At 40.0% G+C, this 22,684-nt stretch overlaps 1 protein-coding gene and 1 pseudogene across 1 annotated transcript in view; one reads left to right on the forward strand and one right to left on the reverse strand.

Moving 5' to 3' along the window:
- Positions 1 to 22,312, reverse strand: part of LOC112671903 (cyclin-J-like) — a 53,203-nt pseudogene extending 30,891 nt beyond the window's left edge.
- ZC3H12B (zinc finger CCCH-type containing 12B) overlaps positions 21,454 to 22,684 on the forward strand; it is a 601,939-nt gene continuing 600,708 nt past the window's right edge. Inside the window, exon 1 of the mRNA XM_049107476.1 lies at positions 21,454 to 21,937. The gene's annotated coding sequence lies outside the window, so the exon portion shown is untranslated. The remainder of the gene's footprint in view (positions 21,938 to 22,684) is intronic.

Below are 22,684 nucleotides of genomic sequence, written 5' to 3' on the forward strand. Positions count from 1 at the left end.
ACAGCAAATATCATTTTCAATTGGGAAGCACTGAGAGCCTTTCCCTTACGATCAGGAACAAGACAGGGATGTCCCCTCTCACCACTGCTCTTTAACATAATGCTAGATGTCGTAGCCTCAGGAATCAGGCAACAAAAAGACATAAATGCATTCAAATTGACAAAGAAGTAGTCAAACTCTCGCTCTTCGCAGATGACATGATACTCTACATAGAAAATCCAAAAGACTCCACCCCAAGATTGCTAGAACTCATACAGCAACTTGGCAGTTGGCAGGATACAAAATCAATGCCCAGAAATCAGTGGCATTTCTTTAAACTAACAATGAATCTGAAGAAAGAGAAATTAAGGAGTCAATCCCATTTACAATTGCACCTAAAAGCATAAGATAACTACGAATAAACCTAACCAAAGATTTAAAGCATCCATACCCTAACAACTATAGAACACTTCTGAAAGAAATTGAGGAAGACACAAAGAGATGGAAAAATATTCCATGCTTATGGATTGGAAGAAATAATATTGTGAAAATGTCAATGTTACCCAGGGCAAATCACACATTCAATGCAATCCCTATCAAAATACCATGGACTTTCTTTAGAGAGTTGGAACAATCATGTTAAGATTTGTGTGGAATCAGAAAAGACCCCGAATAGTCGGGGGAATATTAAAAAAGAAAACCACAGCTGGGGGCATCACATTGCCGGATTTCGGGTTGTGCTACAAAGCTGTGGTCATCAAGACAGTGTGGTACTGGCACAAAAACAGACACATAGATCAATGGAACAGATTAGAGAATCCAGAAGTGGACCCACAACTATATGGTCAACTAATATTTGACAAAGTAGGAAAGACAATCCACTGGAAAAATGAGAGTCTTTTCAATAAATGATGCTGGGAAAATTGGACATCCACATCCAGAAGAATGAAACTAGACCATTCGCTTACACCATACACAAAGATAAACTCAAAATGAATGAAAGATCTAAATCTTTCTAAATGTGAGACAAGATTCCATCAAAATCCTAGAGGAGAACACAGGCAATACCCTTTTTGAACTCGGCCACAGCAACTTCTTACACGATACATCCAAGAAGGCAAGAGAAACAAAAGCAAAAATGAACTATTGGGACTTCATCAAGATAAGAAGCTTTTCTTTTGCACAGCAAAAGATACAGTCAACAAAACTAAAAGACAACCTACAGAATGGGAGAAGATATTTGCAAATGACGCATCAGATAAAAGGCTAGTTTTCAAAATCTATAAGGAACTTATTAAACTCAAGAGCAAAGACACAAACAATCCAATCATGAAATGGGCAAAAGACCTGAACAGAAACCTCACAGAGGAAGACATAGACATGGCCAACACGCACATGAGAAAATGCTCCGCATCACTTGACATCAGGAAAATACAAATCAAAACCACAATGAGATACCACCTCACACCAGTGAGAATGGGGAAATTTAACAAGGCAGGAAACCACAAATGTTGGAGAGGATGTGGAGAAAGAGGAACCCTCCTGCACTGTTGGTGGGAATGTGAACTGGTGCAGCCAGGCTGGAAAACTGTGTGGAGGTTCCTCAAAGAGTTAAAAATAGACCTGCTCTACGTCCCAGCAATTGCACTACTGGGGATTTACCCCAAGATACAGATGCAATGAAACACCGTGACACCTGCACCCCGATGTTTCTAGCAGCAATGTCCACAATAGCCAAACTGTGGAAGGAGCCTCAGTGTCCATCGAAAGATGAATGGATAAAGAAGATGTCTATGTATACAATGGAATGTTACTCAGCCATTAGAAACGACAAATACCCACCATTTGCTTCGACATGGTTGGAACTGGAGGGAATTATGCTGAGTGAAATAAGTCAATCGGAGAAGGACAAACATTATATGGTCTCATTCATTTGGGGAATATAAAAAATAGTGAAAGGGAATAAAGGGGAAAGGAGAAAAAATGAGTGGGAAATATCAGAAAGAGAGAACATGAGAGACTCTTAACTCTGAGAAACGAATTAGGGGTGTTGGAAGGGGAGGTAGGCAGGTGGTGGGGGTGACTGGGTGATGGGCACTGAGGGGGCACTTGATGGGATGGGCACTGGGTGTTATTCTATATGTTGGCAAATTGAACTCCAATAAAAAATAAATTAAAAAACGAAAGATATGATTTTATTGTCATCATGATATCTATTCAGTCTCTGTTTTTGTGGATTGTTTCCTTGGACTTCCTCTTTCTTTTACAGAGTCCCCTTTAATATTTCCTACAGAGCTCGTTTGGTGGTCACATATTCTTTCAGTTTCTATCTTGGAAGCTCTTTATCTCTCCCTCTATTCTGAATGAGATCCTTGCTAGATAAATTATTCTTGGCTGCATGTTCTTCTCATTTAGAACCCTGAATATATCTTGCCAGCCCTTTCTGGCCTGCCAAGTCTCTGTGGTGAGGTCTGCTGTTAATCTAATATTTCTCCCCATAATGGTTAGTGATTTCTTGTCTCTTGCTGCTTTAAAGATCTTCTCTATCTTTGGAATTTGCACGTTTCACTATTATATGTCGAGGTGTTGAGCAGTTTTTATTTATTTATTTTATTCATTTTATTATTTATTTATTTTTTATTGGAGTTCAATTTGCCATTATATTGCATAACACCCAGTGCTCATCCCATCAAGTGTCCCCCTCAGTGCCCTTCACCCAGTCACCCCCACCCCCTCCCACCTTCCTTTCAACCACCCCTTGTTTTTATTCCCAGAGTTAGGAGTCTCTCATGTTCTGTGTCTCCTTGAGCAGTTTTTATTGATTTTACGGGGGGATCTCTCTATCTCTTGAATCTGAATGCCAGTTTCCCTTCCCAAGTTAGGGAAGTTCTCAGCTATGATTTGTTCAAATACGCTTTCTGGACCTCTGTCCCTTTCGGCACTCTCGGGAACCCCAGTTAAACATAGATTTTTCCTTCTGAGGCTGTCATTTATTTCCCTTCACCTATCCTCATGATCTTTTGTTTTTCTCTTTTTTCCCTCAGTTTCCCTCCTTGCCATCAACTTGTCTCCTATGTCACTCACTCTTTCTTCTACCTCGTTAGCCCTCTTGGTTAGGACCTTCAGTTTGGATTGCATCTCATTTAATTGATTCTTAATTTCAGCCTGGTTAGATCTAAATTTTGCAGTCATGAAGTCTCTTGAATCCTCTATGCTTTTTTCTAGAGCCACCAGTACCCTTATCATTGTGCTTTTGAATTGGCTTTCTGACATTGAACTGTAATACAAATTTTGTTGCTCTTTGGGAAAGAGGACTGTTTCTGATTCTTTCTTTTGTGGTGAGTTTTTCCTTCTAGTCATTTTGCTCAGTGCAGATTGGCCAAAAACAAGTTGTACTGGAAAAAGCAGAAAAAGAGAGAGAAAAACGAAAAAAAAAAATAAGGCGGGGGTAGGGTGGGACACATATAGAAAACAAAAAACAAGGGGGAGTATCCTCTGATTCTATATACTGTAAAATCCTTGACTTCTCCCGGAACTTTGCAGTGCTGCTTGGTCAATAACTTGCTTTTCCCCTCTCCTTCCAGCTGGTCTTCTGGGGGAGGGGCCTGTTGTGCTGATTCTCGGGTTTGTACACCTGGGGGAGCTGCCCTGCCCCCTGCCAGGTGCATGGCTCAGTGGGGGCTTTTTATCTTGTGAGGCCCCTGCTCAGTTCCAGGTACAAGGTGACACCAGGAGGAGCAACAGTGGCGGTGGCCAGCTCTGTAGCCCTGTTGTCAGCTCCCACAGTATCTACTGCAGCTCCCAGTTTGCAGGGGCCTGATGCTCCCAGGGCGGGGGGTGCCGATCTGCACAGCTCAGGGTCGCTTGGTGGCAGTAGCGTCCTTGCTGTCCTGTGTCCTCCCAGGCTCTGCCTGTCCCGGGAGGATTGCCGGATGTTGGGCTGGTTCCCCCAACCCCCTGGGGTCCGCGGCCTGCACCGCTGGAATTGCGCTCCCAGGGCCACGCAGCCCCCTCTGTGTGGAGCCGCTGCCTGAGCTGCTGCAGGAGCTGCTCCCGGGTCCCCGCTGGGCACGCACTCCAGCTGCATTGTGTGGCGCCCCTCCCTTGGGGCACAGTTCCTCTGTTAGTGACCCTGGGAGCTTGAGGGTATCCCTGCCCCTCCTAGGATCCTGCCCGAACTCCCTGCGAGCACCTTTCCATCTGGGACGGTTGGTAAAGCTCCTGCTTCTCTGGGAGTGGGCATTCCTGTCCTGGGGGCACTCGCCCCGTGGCCTTAGCCAGGCTTCTCGCGGGGGCCCCTCCCCCTTGGATGCTTTTTTATTTCTTTATTTTTTTCCATCTTCCTACCTTGATTGAAGCGCAAACTCTTCTCACTGTAGCATCCCAGTGTTCTCTCTTTAAATCTCTGACCGAATTCATAGGTTTTCAGGATGATTTGAAAGTTATCTAGGTAAATTGGTGGGGATAGGTGACTTGGAGACCCTACTCTTCCGCCATCTTTCCCCGCCTCTGATACAGCCTTTTGATAGACTCCAGTCAAAGATGGCTCTAAAGCTGTAGAATCCACTGGGAAATTTAGTACATTGGACTAATTGCAATCATTCAGTCTCCGTCATTTTTTTTTTTATTAACTCAAGTGCTCACACAAGGCATATTTGGTTGCCAGTTACAGAAGTTAACTGAAGTAAAAACGATATTATTGTAATGATATGGCAGACAATCTCATGGAATCCAATTAGAAGAACTCAATCATGTCTCAAGAGACTAGAAACCTTTTTCTCATTCACTTTCTTGGATTGCATATCTTTTTTTCTTGAAACATCTGCTTAACAATCCTGTTTCTTCTTGCAATCCAGCGTCCCTTTCTTATTTATCAGAATCAATCATTAATTTTATCTTAGCCAATCATGGCTGTTCAGAAATGGAAGTCAGTCCTCTAGTCTATATGACTGCTTTCAGCAACAATAAACAGAAAGTATAGTGACTTCAACAAATAAATGGTTTTTTTCATTTAATAAGTCTAATGATGGATGAGTGGATTAAAAAATAAAAATCCCTGTGATACACACAGGAATATTATTCAGCCATTAAAAAGAATAAATCTTGCTATTTGGTATAACATAGATGGACTTTAAGGGCATTTCACTAAGTGAAATAAGAGAAAGATAATTACCATATGATCTCTGTTAAAACAAGTCTAGATGTAGGGGGTTATTGGTGTTGCTAGACTATTTCAATGATGTTAGAGTCAATATTTCAGGGTCGTACCTCACATGGTTGCAAAATGGGTACTTGAATTCCAGGTATCATAGCCATTATCATGGCAGGAAAGGGATTAAAGATATAGAAGAAAATGCTGTATTGCCCCTTTTTATCAGGGAAACAAAGCATTTCCAGGAATGCTTGTCAAGTTTTTCCTTACATTTCACTCACCAGAATTAAGTCTTTTAAATTTAAATTTTAAAAATATTTTATGTATTTATTTGACACATATACAGCATAAGAAGGGGGCGTGGCAGGCAGAGGGAGAGGGAGAAGCAGACTCCCACTGAGCAGGGAGCCTGATGTGGGATTTGATCCCAGGACCCCGGGATCATGACCTGAGCCAAAGGCAGACACTTACCTGACAGAGCCACTCAGGTGCCCCAGAACTAAGTCTTATACCTCCCCCAAACTACAAAGGGGGCAGAAAAAAAAGAGCTCATTGTTGCCTTGAACAAAAATCTCAGTTCTGTTATCAAGAAAGAATATGAAAATGTATATTACTGGCAGCTTAAGATCTCTGCTACAATGACCTTCCAAGCTCAGTTCCCTGCATCAAGCTACCCAGTCTCTTTTTACCCTAATTTAAGTCATTGTCCAACTCAGAGAAATGAGGTAATGTAGTGATAAGGGAGGGCTGCCTTGTTGAGGCTATGGCTGGGATAGCTTCTCTAAGAAGAATATAGAAGGGTCTATGTAGTAGATAGACTTTTACAAGACTTTTATAATCTCTGCCTGTCTGTGTTGAAGAGACTCATATATGAAGGAATTGAGAGCAATATCTGGCCAAGTATTAACAAGGAACTGAGACACCTCCTACAGCCCAAAATGTACAGTTGAATCCTTCCAACAGCCATGTGAACTGGGAAGTAGTTTCTCTTCTACTGTCCCTTTCCCCAGCTTTCTGCTTGTGTAGAGAAAAAAAAATCTAATATTTAAGTTAGAGAAGTCTAAAATAAAACTGAATAAAAATAGGTGAATGGGTTCCCATATCTGGAGGTATTTAAGCCAAAGCTATATAACTATCTATTACCAATTTTGTAAAAAGGAATCAGGCATCATATAAATGATTGGATCAGATCAGTGCTTTCTAACTCTTTTACCTTATAGAAAAATAAATATTTGTATCGTATATCAGGGATAAACAACAAAGCTATTTGTGGCCCAAAGCAACCAGTTACTCCAGGTGTGTTCCCCCCCACCCCCCACAACCATCTAAGGCCAAAAGAGATTCAATACCTCTGCAAACCTGTCATTTTTTCTTGGCATATCACTGTGCCTTTGTCCACTGATTTGGAAGCTCAAGCCTAGATGACTTAAAGCTTTCACAATACTTAAATCATCTGGAGCAATGTTTTTCAGAGTGTAATCCCCATAACAGTAGGGTCAGCAGAACCTGAGAACTTGTTAGAATGCAAACTCTCAATCCAACCCTATATCAGAAATTCTGGGGATGGTGTTCAGCAATTTGTGTTTCACCAGGCCCTCCAGGAAACCAAACCAAAACAAAACAAAAACCCACCACAACAACACCCAAAATTAGGTTTAAATCTTTACACTTGAACTTTCCAGCTGTATTTTGGAGAAAATCACTTTGTTTCTTGGAACTCAGTTATGTTATCCATAAAATTGGCTGAATAATTTTTAAAAAATGAAATCTTGCCCTTTGCAACAAGTTGCATGGAGCTAGAGAGTATAATGCTGAGTGAAATAAGTCAATAACAAGGTTATTTCACTCATATGTGGAAATTAACAAAAAACAAATGAGCATGGGGAAAAAAGAGAGAGAGAGAGATAGGCGAACCAAGAAATAGACTCAATTGTAGAGAACAAATTGATGGTTACCAGGGGGAAATGGATTCAGGGAATGGCTGAGATAGGTAATAGAGATTAAAGAGTACACTTATCATGATGAGCACTGAGTGATGTATAGAATTGCTGAATCACTATATTGTACACCTGAAACTAATATAACACTGTATGTTAACTATACTGGAATTAAATAAAAGACTTAATTTAAAAAAAAGAAGAAAATGAGCTGAATAAGGTATTACTAAAGATTAAATAATGTAACATTTATAAAGTGCCTAGTACAGTGCTTGACATATAATAAGCATTCAATAAATGATGTTAATTTTTTTGACAGAAATAAACTGAATTTATTTTAAAAAGCATTTGTGAACATATTTTACAGTTTACAATTTGCATAAAAGGATTTAAAATCACCCATAATTTCACTTCATAAAGATTTTCACACTCAACATTATAATTCCTATCATTCCAGTATTTTTCTATACCTAGCTATACTTATAATAAATGAATTACAATTTCTAATTTCTAGTTTCTACTACTTCCAACTGTTGTTTTAAAAGATTTATTTATTTATTTGAGAGAGAGAGAAACTGTGCGTGTGTGGTCAGAGGGGCAAAAGGACAGTATCTTCAAGCAGACTCCTCATTGAGTGCCAAGCTCCATGCAGGGCTTGATCTCATGACCCATGAGATCATGACTTGAGCCAAAATCAAGAGTTGGATGCTAAACTGACTGAGCCACCCGGGAGCCCTAATACTTCCAACCCTTGATTATCTGCTTGACTGTCTACTTTATGGATCATTGGTGGCAAATTAAAATCCCACACTGTTTTCCCTCTACCACACAGCATATGTCTGTGCTACCTTTTTCAGCCATCAATTAATTTGCCTGGGAATAAAAGTTCATTTTTCATACTAACCTAAGTGAAATGAGCTGCCAAGAAATCAGAACTTATATTCTAGAGCACATTAGAAATGTGACTTAGATTATCTAAGACTTCTTTACCCCTCTCCATTAAGTCAGGGCTCTGAGGGGCAGCCCAGGTGGCTCAGCCATTTAGGGCTGCCTTAGGCCCAGGGCGTGATCCTGGAGACCCAGGATCAAGTCCCACATTGGGCTCCCTGCATGGAGCATGCTTCTCCCTCTGCCTGTGTCTCTGCCTCTCTCTCTTTCTCTCTTTCTGTCTCTCATGAATAAATAAATAAAATCTTTTTTTAAAAAAAAGTCAGGGCTCTGAAAATTGGCTCTTTAAGCAACTACTACGTACAGGGCACTTTGTTTAATAAAGGGATGAATCAGACACACTCTTAATGGAGATTTCAACTTACTAAGTGAGGTAAGGTAGGTATATTGAGAATTACAATATGGCACAGGTCAGTTTAATTTAATTCAATAAATATTTATAGACCATCCACTATGTTTCGTGCATCTAGCTAAGTGCTGGAATGCATTGATGAATAAGATGTTGTTCTAGTCCTAAGGAGCTCACCACTTAGTGGGGGCAAGAAACATGTATAACTCAGATATTGGCGAGGCCTGCCTTACTTCTCAGAGATCTTTTTTTTTAAATAATAAATTCATTTTTTATTGGTGTTCAATTTGCCAACATACAGAATAACACCCAGTGCTCATCCTGTCAAGTGCCCCCCTCAGTGCCCGTCACTTCTGACTCTCCTTATGATTTCTTTTTAAAAAAGATTTTATTTATCTATTCATGAGAGAGAGAGAAAGAGAGAGTGAGGCAGAGACACAGGCAGAGGGAGAAGCAGCGCCCCCCCCCCCCCCCCCCCCCCCCCCCCCCGCCAAGGAGCGCGATACAGGACTCCATCCCGGACCCCGGGACCATGCCCCGAGCCAAAGGCAGACACCCAATTGCTGAGCCACTAGATGTCCACTCCTTATGATTTCTATGGTCACAGTTGGAGCTTATACTTTCTTGCTTTCCTCAGGTTCTGGCCTATGGTTCCTGTATCTACATGCTGTCCGTGTTTTACTTCAATAAAGCTTACAGGTAGAGGTCAACTCATCACCATTTTTCACAAGAAATCTATCCACAATAATCCTTCATGAGTTCTAGACTTTATTGAAGATTTAGAGGTAATAGGGAAAGCTCAGAACACAAACCATGTGGCTTTTCACCATTTACTTTTTCCTATATCGTCTATTTCCCCACTTCCCAGATTACTCCTATAGTTCCAAATACTTCCTCCTCTGTTATACAGAATACTTCTGTCTTCCCCAGCTTTCCTTACTTGCTTGCCTACCCTAACCCATAAAAGATACACAGACAAACAAAGATCCCCCTTTTAAAATGGATTATTTTTCTTGCAAGGCAGTTAGGTTTATATTTAGTAAATTTGTTTTTGTACTATTTTCTATAAATAAATGTATTAGTGTGGCAGAGCTTATAAATTGATTCTCTAATACTTATTCCCCATTTTTTTCTTGCTATTCTTGCTAACATAACCCTATATTTGTGCTGGGAAGCTATGTGACTGGCTCAGGCAAGTACTCACTTTCTCCAATTTCCTTAAAGACAGAGTGGCTATATATCCAGTTTTGACCAATGATTATAAGGAGGAATCAGCCTTGGGGGCTCCAAGGAAAGCTTCTGCTCTTTTAATAAAAGGGACAGAAACAGCTATTGCTGCCTTCTTACCCCAAGGAAAGCTTTTGATCTTTTTTTTTTAATTTTTTATTGGTGTTCAATTTACTAACATACAGAATAACCCCCAGTGCCCGTCACCCATTCACTCCCACCCCCCGCCCTCCTCCCCTTCTACCACCCCTAGTTCGTTTCCCAGAGTTAGCAGTCTTTACATTATGTCTCCCTTTCTGATATTTCCCACACATTTCTCCTCCCTTCCCTTATATTCCCTTTCACTATTATTTATATTCCCCAAATGAATGAGAACATATAATGTTTGTCCTTCTCCGACTGACTTACTTCACTCAGCATAATACCCTCCAGTTCCATCCACGTTGAAGCAAATGGTGGGTATTTGTCATTTCTAATAGCTGAGTAATAAAGAGACAGGAACAGGGCAGCCCCTGTGGCTCAGCGGTTTGGCGCCACCTTCAGTCCAGGGCGTGATCCTGGAGACCCGGGATCGAGTTCCGTGTCAGGCTCCCTGCATGGAGCCTGCTTCTCCCTCTGCCTGTGTCTCTGCCTCTCTCTCTCTCTGTCTTTCATTAGTAAATAAATAAGATCTTAAAAAAGGGGACAGGAACAGCTGGTGCTGCCTTCTTACCCCAGGGAAAAGGGCTGCCTTAAATAATGTGCTCCCCACTTACCCCTTGTACCCCCAGTCCAATCAACTATGGTTAGGGGCTATGGTTATGTTGTAATAACATGGCAACTCTTATTACAATCAGGTAGATAGTGGAGTGGAGGAGCAGATATAGGGAGCAGAATTCCTAGAGAGAATTTCTAAGTAAACAATTACATAGGTACCTGTTACAACAAAGTTAGAAGATGAATAGTACTGGGAATGTGAAGAGGGTTTGTTGGTATTGTCTAGAATCTCAAAATGCCCAATTTCTTCTTTACTCTTCTTCCTCAATTGCTCCTGGAGGTCACAACAATAAAAAAAAGGTAAACAAAGCACCATGTTACTATTAATTAGACCTGGGCCCAATATTTGAAGTGCATGGCATAAACCTGAGGTCTAAGACAGGCTGCTACCTCTACAAAGCATAAATAAAAAATACAACTATTTTATCACCTGTAGGACACAAGAAACTTAGATGAAGAGAAAGAACTTTGATGATTTATCAGAATGAAAGGAGGAACAGCCAAGAACAAGGCTATGCTCAGCTGCCTGATCTTTAGTCTAGTGACCCCATTCATTAGCTCACAAGTAAATGTGACCCAGTTAGTGTATTGCTATTTGATTTAAAAGTTTGACATTCCCTCTTGCTTAGGAGGAGGGAAGGAAATAATAGGAAAAGGTGTGGAAACCATTTATTAGAGATTTTTCTGTTGTGAGGAAAGAAAATGAATGCTCTGCTTGCCTTATACTCCTCTACATTAAATTATCTTTTAATCCTTTGAGTTTAGTAACTAAAATGATGGTCAGATAGGACAGTAATGTGAGAGAAGACTCATGGAATATCAGGGAAATTCTGCTTCTCCTTTTGTGATGCCATCTCCCTGACATTCATCATTCTTTTATATTACCTTCCCAGGATCACAGCTGTACAGCAGACCAAAATTTTACCCATTAATTTATCTCCCATCTCAAATTACGCTTATCTACAATTGTCCCACAAGACTCAATGAGTACTACCTAGTAGCACAGCCCAGATAATGCAACACTAGCCCAGCAATATATCCTACATTTGAACCTTATAAAACCCCTTAAAGATTAAGTTTCCACAAAGATACGGTCCCACATGGAAAACTGTTTCTTTTGTAAAAATTAATATCCCAAAGAAATAAAAGCCAAAAATTATCTTCTCCCCAATTTTTAATTTTTCTTTATCTCAGCCAAAAGAGGTGGAGCTGGCTTCCTTCAGCAGTTAGAGACTTGGCTCCATTGCACAGGGATTGTAATTTTTCTAACACTTCTGAAGTTAGACTGATACAACTGCAAGTCTCCTTTGGGTCTCACTTTTCTCAAGTTTTAGTCCACACTCATAAAATGTATGATCAAACAATGATCATCCTGACCAATGACAATCCTAAGCAAAAATAATGTTTCCATGTTACTATTACCAGTCCTATTTCTTGGTAAACATGAATAAAAGGTGAATGAAATAAAAGCCAAAATCTTGCTTTTAACTTTATCTGTGTGCCTGCCAATTTGTGCTAATAGTGCTAAAACTATTAAATAAAATTCTCCTGTGAGAAATTGTCTATCAATAGACCAAGTGAGCTTCTATGTTTATTTTCTAAAAGGCTAGTGGAATCTCAAATATTTATTAGCTCTGAGCTGCTGCTATTGGGACTTATCATACTTGGATCTATGTCAATATTGTTTTCTCTCAGCTTTTGAATTCCCCAGGCTTTGGTTACCTAAATAGAGACACAAATTTTCTTCTCCTACCTTTTTCCTACTATAGTAGGATGTAAACTGTTTTGGACAAATATACCATTATTCAGCTCCAAGTGAGAGATAGGTTGGGAAGGGAAGTGAGGACGGCAAGATACTGTCTCTCCAATCAATGCTTAAAAGAATGCGCACCAAAACTCTTTCCATCTGAAGAGTCCACTTATAGCTAGCCACAAGGAGAACTTTCCTTTCTCTGTGTGCAACTCAACCTTCTAATCTAACTTCAGCAGAAGTGCAGCTGTCTCTTCAATCTATATTCCTCAAAGGATGTCCTACTTTATGGCAGAATCTCTTTTCCCCATAATATGGGCTGCAACTGTGATTACTAAATATAGGGGGCTGTACAAAATATTTCCTGGTGCAGAATGATAGCAAAGCATGGTTGAAACATAGGTCACTTAAAACTTATGTGAGGTTCCCTAATGGCACCATTGTTCTCAAGCTCAAATCAAAATGTTACTATTCTCTGGCAGGTATAAATCACAGGAATATTAATTAATGGAGAGAGAGAGAGAGAATGAGAAAGAAAAGCTGCTTTGGCCCTCTTACAATATCCACAAAAAGAATAGGAAGAATAGGAAAAGAAGAACTATGAGTGACCATGGGACTTATTTTGCAGACGATTAACCCACCGGCTATTAAGTCTGATATAACCATGGTCAAGACACCTGATCTATAATATCAGCATTCCCTTTTCTTGAAAAAGGTCAGGGTAGAAAGACAGGCACCTTCCTGATACAGGTAAAAATAGGAATTTTACCTTCTCTGTAAAATTGGAATTATTCAGGCAAAATGGATCTGAGGGGAACTACAGTTTTCCAGTAAAAGAGAAAAGAATGCACAAAGACACAGAAAAGTAAACAACATGTTATGGGAAAGCAATATGCTCTTTTTTTCATGGAAGAGAAATTCAATTCAAACTAGCTTAAGCAACAAAAGAAATTTAGCATGAGGATAGAATGTCTTATTGAAGCGAAGAATAAGGCAGATGAACTTAAAGGAATAAGCTGGAGCTAGGGACTCAATTGCTATATGGAGTCTATATTTCTCATCTGCCCATCTCTCTGCGTGTCTGCTTCATCTTTCATAACAGACCAGTTTTTCCTCTTTCCAAGACCATATGGCATAAAAATGACTGCTGCCAAACAGCACTGAAGCATACACTACTCAGCATAAAAAAACAGTTAAAGTGGGTTGAAATCTCTGTTTAGATTCCAAATTTCTGAGGAAGGGCTATGGTAGACCTAGATTGGTCAACTGTGGCCAAAGGATCACATAACATGAAAATTTGCAAAGTAACATTGGGATGGAGTTGGTGACAAGAAAAGCTCCCAGAAGAAAGGATATGTTTATAAAGGAAAATGGCAAACAACAGATTCCTGAACATTAAATTGAATGCACAGAATGGTAGGAGATGAGACTGGAGAAGAAATCTAACCAAATTCAGGGAGGAATTTGGTAAGATTTGCATTTTCGATAACTCAATAAAGGAGCAGTGTGTAAGATGATTTGGAAGAGAAGTAAGACTGAAGGCAAGGAGCCCAATTAGAAAGTTGTTGAAATAGTCATAAAAGTTGAGGTTCTAAACTAAGGCATAATTGATGGCAGTGGAAGTATAAAGGAAATATGGATATAAGAAATAGGAGATATAATCAATAGAGTTTATTAACTTAATTACATGGGATGGAGGAATAAAAGCCTAAGGTGATTTTAACTTTCTGTCTTGGGAGACAAGGCAAAGAGTTTCACATGCTCTTTATTCACCATTGAATACAAAACAAAATCTAGATATTACATGCAATCTTTCCAACCTTCTTATTGCTCATTCAGGCCTCAGAAGCAAACCTCAGAGGAATTTTGCCTATAGGCAGATGTCTGAACCCCTGGAAGAAGTACAAACTGAATGTTCCAAGTGATAGATGAAGTGTTTTATCTCTCCCTGGCCCTTTTTCTTTATGTCCCATGGACATAAATCTGCGTGACATGCAATTAAAATTTTTTTATTCAAGGATCCTTGGGTGGCTCAGCAGTTTGGTGCCTGTCTTCAGCCCACGGCATGATCCTGGAGTCCCGGGATTGAGTCCCACGTTGGGCTCCCTGCAGGAGTCTGCTTCTCCCTCTGCCTGTGTCTCTGCCTCTCTCTCTCTGTCTCTCATGAATAAATAAATAAAATATTAAAAAAATAAAATAAAATTTCCTTATTCATATACAAAAAGACACATTTTCCCTTAATCTATGAATAGATTATGGATCTACATCTGTATCAACATCTATATAGATATCATATACACACGTATATATACATATATATATATGCATCTATATAGATATCCATATAGACAAAAGAGACAAAACCCTTGTCCTAATGGAGCTTCCATTTGAGCAATAAACTTATTCTTCCCCAATATATCTATGTCGTCTATTTTCCAGGAAAAGATATAGTAGTCTTGATATAACTCATAATATAGTCATATCCTAGTCATTTCACTTGTTTCTGTGAAATGTGTTATGCGAACAAGGTCTCCCTTTGGTGAGGTGGGTTTTTGTTGTTGTTGTTGTTTGGGTATCATCCTTAACAAGGAAGAACACATTAGCACAGGAAGATGGTGAGTTCAGTTGTGGACAAAATAAATATAAATTGTTTGGGGTCATCCCGATGAGGATGTCTAGTAGTCAATTGAATCTACTGACATACATATCAGGAGACAGGGCTGAACTAGAAACATGGATTTAAAAGTCATTCATGTATAGTTAATAGAGTATAGAGAGCAAAACAAAAGAAATAGGTCATGGACAGAACCATGGGAGAACATAAATATTTAAGAGGAATCCATGAAAATTACATAAATAAAATCTAAAGAGGAAGAAAAAGAGCAAGGAGAATGTGTGTATGAAAGTTGAGCAGAGAATTTCAAGCAAAATGAAGTAATCATTTTTTTGTTACTGTTATGAAGATACAGTATGAAAAGGACTTAAAAGTGTCCATTAAAAAGATAAATTTTTCAATAAATAGGATTCTTAACAAGTGATGTCTTAGTGGAGAAGAGTAGGTAAAATCCCTATTACAGTGGTTAAAAGGTAAATGGTAAGTGAAGGAATAAAGACAGTATATGTAGATAACCATTTTTGAGACCTCTGGGTGAAAAGGAAAGGTGTTAACAGTCAACACTTCAAAGAAACTAGAGGGGAAAACTAGAGGAAACTCCAGGATAAAGGAAAATATTTCTTTTAAAGATGAAAGAGACTGGAGTATAAAGGCTGTGGGGAAGGGATCAGTGCGTGAAGGTGAGAGGTGTAAAGTAATAAAGACAGAACACATAATAGAGCAAGTTATCTGAGAGGCTGGGCGAGACAAGGATCAGCTCAGATGGAAGACATAGTTCTATACAGTCTATGTGAGGGTGAAGGGATCAAAATATAGTATGGAATCAGAAGCAGATTGTTGTAAGTGAGAAGAATGCCTGATAGCTTCGTTGAAGGAACATTTTAAAGGAACGTAGGTGATGAAGTAATCAGTTGAGTGGTAGGTTTGATGGGTGAGTGAAGAAGTCATCAGTAATAGTGGAGAACGGTTAACAGAATAATAGCTGAGATTTGGAGAGGGGTTGACCATGAAAAAGTGAAAGGATTATCAAGTGATGAGATAAGAAACTAAATCTGTAACATTTTGCGTTCAAAGGCCATAGTGATAGGGATTGAATTGAATTTGTAGATTGTTCTGGGTAGCAACATTTTCACAATATTTTTTCTTCCAAACTATGAGTGTGGAATGTTTTACCATTTCTTTAGGTCTTCCACAATTTCTTTCATAAGTTATCTGTAGTTTTTAGATTACAGATCCTTAACTTCTTTGGTTAGCCTTATTCATATGTATCTTATGGTTTTTAGTGCAATGATAAATGGGATCCATTCCTTAATTTCTTTCTTCTATCTCATTGTTAGTGTATAGAAATGTATCTGATTTCTGTGCACTGATTTTATATCATGCCACATTGCCAAATTCCTGTATGAGTTCTAGCAATTTTGTAGTGGAATTTTTTTTTGGCGTTTTCTGCATTAAGAATCATATCATCTGTGAAGAGTGAGAGTTTGACTTCTTCTTTGCCAATTTGAATGCTTTTTATTTTTGTTGTCTAACTGCTGAGGCTAGGACTTCTAGTACTATGTTGAACAACAGTGATGAGAGTGGGCATCTCTGTCATATTCCTGACCTTAGGGGAAAAGGTCTCAATTTTTCCCCATTGAGAATGATATCTGCTGTGGGCTTTTCATAGATGGCTTTTATGATATTGAGTTATGTTTGCTCCATCCCTACACTATGGAAAGTTTTAATCAAGAAAGGATGCTGTATTTTGTCAAATGCTTTTTCTGCATCAATTGAGAGGGTCATATTGTTCTTGTCCTTTCTTTTATTAATGTGATGTTCATGTCGATTGATTTGCGGTTGTTGAACCACCCTTGCATCCCAGAAATAAATCCCACTTGGTCGTGGTAAATAATCCTTCTAATGTACTGTTGGATCCATTAGATAGTATGTTGGTGAGAATTTTTGCATCCTTGTTCATCGGGGATATTGGTCTGTAATTCTCCTTTTTCGTGGGTCTTTGCTTTGGGGTTCAAGGTAACGTTGGCCTCATAGAACAAGAGTGGAAGCTTTCCTTTCCTTTCTATTTTTTGAAACAGCTTCAGAAGAATAAGTGTTAATTCTTCTTTAAATGTTTGATAGAATTCCCCTGGGAAACCATCTGGCCCTGGACTCTTGTTTGTTGGGAGGTTTTTGATAATTGCCTCACTTTCCTTGCTGATTATGGGTCTGTTCAGGTTTTCTTCTTTTTCTGGTTTCAGTTGTGATAATTTGTAAGTTTCTAGGAATACATCCATTTCTTCCCAATTGCCTAATTTGTTGGCTCATCATATGTTCTTTTAATTATTTTTATTTCCTTGGTGTGGTCATGATCGCTAGCCTTTCATTCATGGTTTTTTTTTTAAATTTATTTTTTATTGGTGTTCAATTTACTAACATACAGAATAACCCCCAGTGTCATTCATGGTTGTATTAATTTGGGTCCTTTCTCTTTTCTTTTTGATAAGTTTGGCTAGGGGCTTGTCAATCTTATTATTTCTTTAAAGAAACCAGCTCCTAGTTGCATTGATCTGTTCTCCTGTTCTTTTGGTTTCTATCTCATTGTGTTCTGCTCTAATATTTATTAATTCTTGTTTCCTGCTTGCTCTAGGCTTTATTTGATGTTCTCTCTCCAACTCCTTTAAGTGTATGGTAGATTGTGTATTTGAGACTTTTCTTGTTTCTTAAGAGAGGCTTGTATTGCTAGGTATTTCCCTTTTAGGACCTCCTTTGCTGCATTCCAAAGATTTTAAACAGTTGTGGAGGGGAGGTGGGTAGGGGGATGCGGTAACTGAATGATGGGCATTAAGGAGGGCACACGATATGATAAGCACTGGCTGTTATATGCAACTGATGAATAACTGAACTCTACATATGAAACTAACGATGTATTATATATTGACTAATTGAATTAAAAAAAAAAAAGGCCAGAGGGATCCCTGGGTGGCGCAGCGGTTTGGCGCCTGCCTTTGGCCCAGGGCGCGATCCTGGAGACCCAGGATCGAATCCCACGTCAGGATCCCGGTGCATGGAGCCTGCTTCTCCCTCTGCCTATGTCTCTGCCTCTCTCTCTCTCTCTCTGTGTGACTATCATAAATAAATAAATTAAATTAAAAAAAAAAGGCCAGAGTGATTTTCTTTAGCAGAGTCAGAACAGAAACAGGGAACAAATAGGGGAAGAACTACAACATATAGACATACAGAGTTCAAGTATTTGAAATTCCAGGAGCTACTCTGATTATGGAGGAGATCCTTTACATTATAGGTAAAGATGAAGTCATCCAAGGAGCTTTCTTAGAATCTTTAACCAAAATCTATCCACAATCCCATATCTGTTCCCTCAAATACATCTAAAATATACCTGTCAATTTATGGTATTTCTTTATGTTAATTATAGAAGAATTATAGAAGAATCTTGTATTCTTGCATCCATTAGATTATAAGCTCTTTGGGGCTGGGACACTGTTTAATATTTGTGCCAAGCCCCCAAACAAGCATTATTAGTATGTTACCCTATTTTAGCTATCAGATATAGACCTTTTCAAAATCTGGCATGGTATCTAGGGCATTTCACAATCTTTCACCAACCTACTTCTCTATACTCCTTTGTAGCCTTATGATGCTCAGTTCCTAAATACAGATATAATACGTGTAAGTCCAACTTTTCTACTTTCACTGAACATACCAGGAACTTTCACATTTTTTGGACCTTTGAACAGACTTTTTTATTTGCATGTTCTATTCCCTTCTAGAAAACTCCTACTCATCTGTCAACACTCAGAGCAATGCCACCTTTTCTATGACTTTCTTATTTAAGAAAGACTTCCTCATGATCTACTAGGTGCCATCTACTGTGCGAGCACAGAATTTTGTTTTTGAAAAAAATGACTGAATTTTAAAGGTAAATAAAAGTGAATGAAGAGATAGACTATTTCTTCTCCTTCACTTAATGTATCTCTTTGGGGGACATAGTGGGCATAGATCCTTACTCTAATTTTTGGAATGCAGATCAACCTCTCCAGGAACTAGAAAGTCTCCTTCTCCAGTTTTAGAATGTTTTCAAGCTCATGAGCCATATACCCCTTTGAAATGTAAAGACATATCTATAGAGATAATGTGGGAGCCCTATAACCATTTGACTTCCAGGAAGATTCAAGGTGTCTTTTGGGGGAAATCAGAGATGTTTTGTTATTCTTTTTTTTTAGAGGGAGGGGGAGAGTAGTCTGAATTGCGTTATGAGGCCCTCAGGCGGGGTACCTTACCTCAGCCATTGAACTCACTTTGCTGGCCCTGAGTATGTTCCAAGCTCTGGCTTAGGAGGCATCCGCCAGTCGCCTCCCCAAGGGTGGGGTCAATGGCATCTCCTGCCCAGTCTGCCCTTGCATGGAGCCCCATTCTCTGGGAACGCACCTCTTTGAGACTCAGGGAGGACCCTGCTAGGAGCTGCTTTATGGCCCTAGTCTCAGATCTTCCCAGGGGACATGGGGTAGAGTGACACAAGGTGTTTTGTTATTTTTTTGGAGGAAGTCAATTAACTAAACATCCATTACAATTTTCAAGTGAACTTTGTATTTGCTTTACTCTATAAGTTGTGTGGAATTATATCCTGACTTTGCAGTTTCTTGAGGGATATCTATATTCATGCACTGTGCTGTCCTTACTCAATAATTAATGCTTTATTTCTTTCCATATTGATGTGGATAGGTCTCTCTTTGTTGACAGTTTATACTTTGCTAACATAGTAGAGGCAGACACGCTGATGTGTGCAAAGGAGCTCAGATTTTATATTGAAACCCAAGGGAAAATATTGGAGGAGTTTAAGTGCAGCAGTGACACAGTTCTGTATGTAGAAAAGGAAGAAGTAAAGATGACTAATAGAATTTTATATATTTATTCCTCTGTTTCACTATAGAATGTAATGAGTTCAATAAGTGAACAGAAAATAAAGATTAAATAATACAGATTTTATGTCACTAAATACAGATCTTAGAAGATCTAAGCAAAATCTTTTAGAAGTCTGTCCCTGAGAGTTGTTGATGATCCTTGGAAAAGGCTGAACACTAAGAAACTGTGTTCCTTTGGACTAGAAAGGCATATCTATATCTTATGGAAGGAAAGGTATGATCAGTGTGAGAAGTTTATCCAAGGTCACTGCCGTATTCACAGTTATAATACATATTCCCTATGTTGTGATTTTCCCTGATGATTACAATTTGTTGATTATTTTCATCTGGTGTTTCTATTTAATTAGTCTTAGAGTGATTCACTCTTTTTTTACCTTTCTAATTATTCTTTTTTTTTTTTGATATTTTCTGTCTGCTTGGTTCTCAAAGTTTCATTTTAGTTTTATATTCCATTTGAGGTCTTTATTAATGTTTCAGGATTAGTTTTAGGGCCTCTCACTCTCACATGGTATAGCTACTTTTACACTTCGTAAAATATTTAAATCTTTTGTTAAATAAACATCCAGCAGGGCCTGTAACGTCTGTAAATATGTTCATGCATTGTATTAAGTTCAAACTTGTTAACATATTTTTGTCATTATACATTACAGAAACTTTGAGCCTAATTTCAAAAGATTGAATAAAGAAGCCTCTAGAAAAACCATACGATTTTTGTAAACAATCACTATGTGCCAATTCTCAGTGTCAATATTTAAAAATTAGCATGTGTATTTTGGGAAAGATCACTGAAGACTTCAATGTTCATTAATGGAGGGTTTACACAGAATTCTTCCCCAGAGGAAACTTGGGAAAATATATTGAAGGACTTTATAATCTAGATGTATCTCAAAAACTGCAGGGACTGGTCTATGGCTAGGTGCTCAAAGAGGAATGGAAAGGAGCTATAGCCAGAAAAATAGAGGCAAGATCTTAGGAGACCTTGAATACTAAGCTAGGGAGTTTGTACTTTATCCTTTATTTTATATAAGCAATGAAATCAACTTAAACATAGCTCTAATTTTTACTGAGTGCTTATTCTGGTGCCAGAGTAAGTTGTATATGTTAAGTGCTCTACATGCACTCTCATTTAGTCCTCTTAACTATTCCATAGGTACTATAATAATCCCCATTTTACAGATGAAGAAACAAATTTAGAGAAGTGTTTGGCTCAAGGAAACATAGCTAGTCAGTGGTGGGGCAGAAATTCAAAACTCGCTCTAACTCCAAAGCCCTTCTCTAAACCAGAGGAAAGTGAGAGTAGATTTCTGTTTAACAAAGACCACCCTGATAGAAGTATGAGAACGGATTGTAGAAAGACAAATGTAAAGGCAGGGAGACCAGAGAGGATGCTGTAGCAGTAGTATAGAACTATTAGGCCCTATTAAGGGACTTCTCCTTTAACTACCAGAATTATGCAGATGAGTGACACGGTCAGGGGAGTTTATTTTAAAAATTCCTCTGCAAGCCCTTGTTAAAAATGGATCGGAGAAGGCAAGATTAAAGAATAAGTTGGGAGGTTGTTGGATTGTCACTCTCAAGCACCAGAAACCTGTCCAGGGGTCAGGGGATTGCCGTATTCTAAGTCCAGCCTCTTCCATTTGCACCGCATGTTGCACCTTTCCCCACCTCATCTGTGCCTTGACTCCCCTCCATCCAGGATCTAGGAAGTGGGCTTTTGCGCACTTCTGTAGGTCTTAGACTGAGCCCAGACAGAGGCGCCAGCGGTGGCGGCGGTCGCCGGCGGGGGTGGGACGCATGCGCGCGGTTGCTAGGCGACGGCAGTTGGGGCGCCTTGGCTCTAACGGCGCTGGGGTTGTGTGTGTAGGCAGCGGCGCCAGAGGAGGAGGAGCACGAGGATGCAGCTGCGACCGCGGCCCCGAGAGGGAGCCGCCGCTGCTCTGTGGCCGCGGGGGCTGAGGGACAGGAATCAGGCCTGGGGTCGGGTCGCTGAGGGGACTGAGGGTGGCGGTCCCGCCGGAGCTCGGGCCTAGTAGGGGCCGCTGGGCGAGGGCCTCCCCCCGTGTCTCCCCTCGCCCCTCCACGTCGATGGTGGTGAAGTTGGCGGCGCCAGGGAGCGCAAGGCACCAGGCTGCCTCCTTTGCACTCAGCTCCTCCTGGAGTGCATCTCTGGCACCGGCTCACCGACACCTGCGCCGCCCTCTCCTCTTGCCCGCTGAGCCCACCCCTGGCAGCGGGCGAGGGAGGGGCTCCCCTGCAGGGCCTGTGTCCAGCAGGGCGACGACGGGGACCATAGGAGAGTAGGGGTGAGTAGTGGCACCGCACTCGCCTGGTGCTGGGGCGCCTTTCCGGCCTCCGGCCCGGCAGGCGACCAACGCGCTGGTTTCTCCTGCAGAAGCTTTTAATGCCTCTCCCACATCTGCTCGCGGCTCCCTATGTCCTTCGAGGTAGTTTTCCTTCTAAAAACCAACACTCTCTGGTCTCAAGCTTGGCATCCAGGAATTGGGGGGTTTAAGGCCTGGCTTTGCTTCTTAGATGCCATAGATGCTGATGATTCTATGTACGGTTGCGCAGCCTGGTCCCTGTTTCTGGGACAGACTTTATCAATACTGTTCTTACCCCTTTTCTGTCACCTTTGCTCTCAAAGGATTCAGTCTGACCACAGGCTTCTCAAGGGCCATTTCTCAGACCATTGTCTCTCCATGCCTCAAAGCTTGAATGGGCAGAAGGCCTGACCTCTTTTCAGTTATCCTGATACTCCTGTGCTGAGAGCTCCTGAAAGCCACGTTCCTGGCTTCTGACTCCTGACATGTAACAGTTAGGAAGTCGGTACTTACATTAAATAATAATAATAATAATAATAATAATAATAAAACACACACTCCACTTGACTTCCAAAGTGGCATCAAACTTGAAGAGAAGTAGACAGTGACTGATTGATAACAGAGGAAACAGGTTTTATGAAACTAACTACTCTTCAGCCAGAATGACATAACTTCTTTTTAAGTAAATATGATGAAACTTAAAGTGTCCCTAATAAAAACACGAATGTA

Source organism: Canis lupus, chromosome X, assembly GCF_003254725.2.
Source record: "Canis lupus dingo isolate Sandy chromosome X, ASM325472v2, whole genome shotgun sequence".
Lineage (NCBI taxonomy): Eukaryota > Metazoa > Chordata > Mammalia > Carnivora > Canidae > Canis > Canis lupus.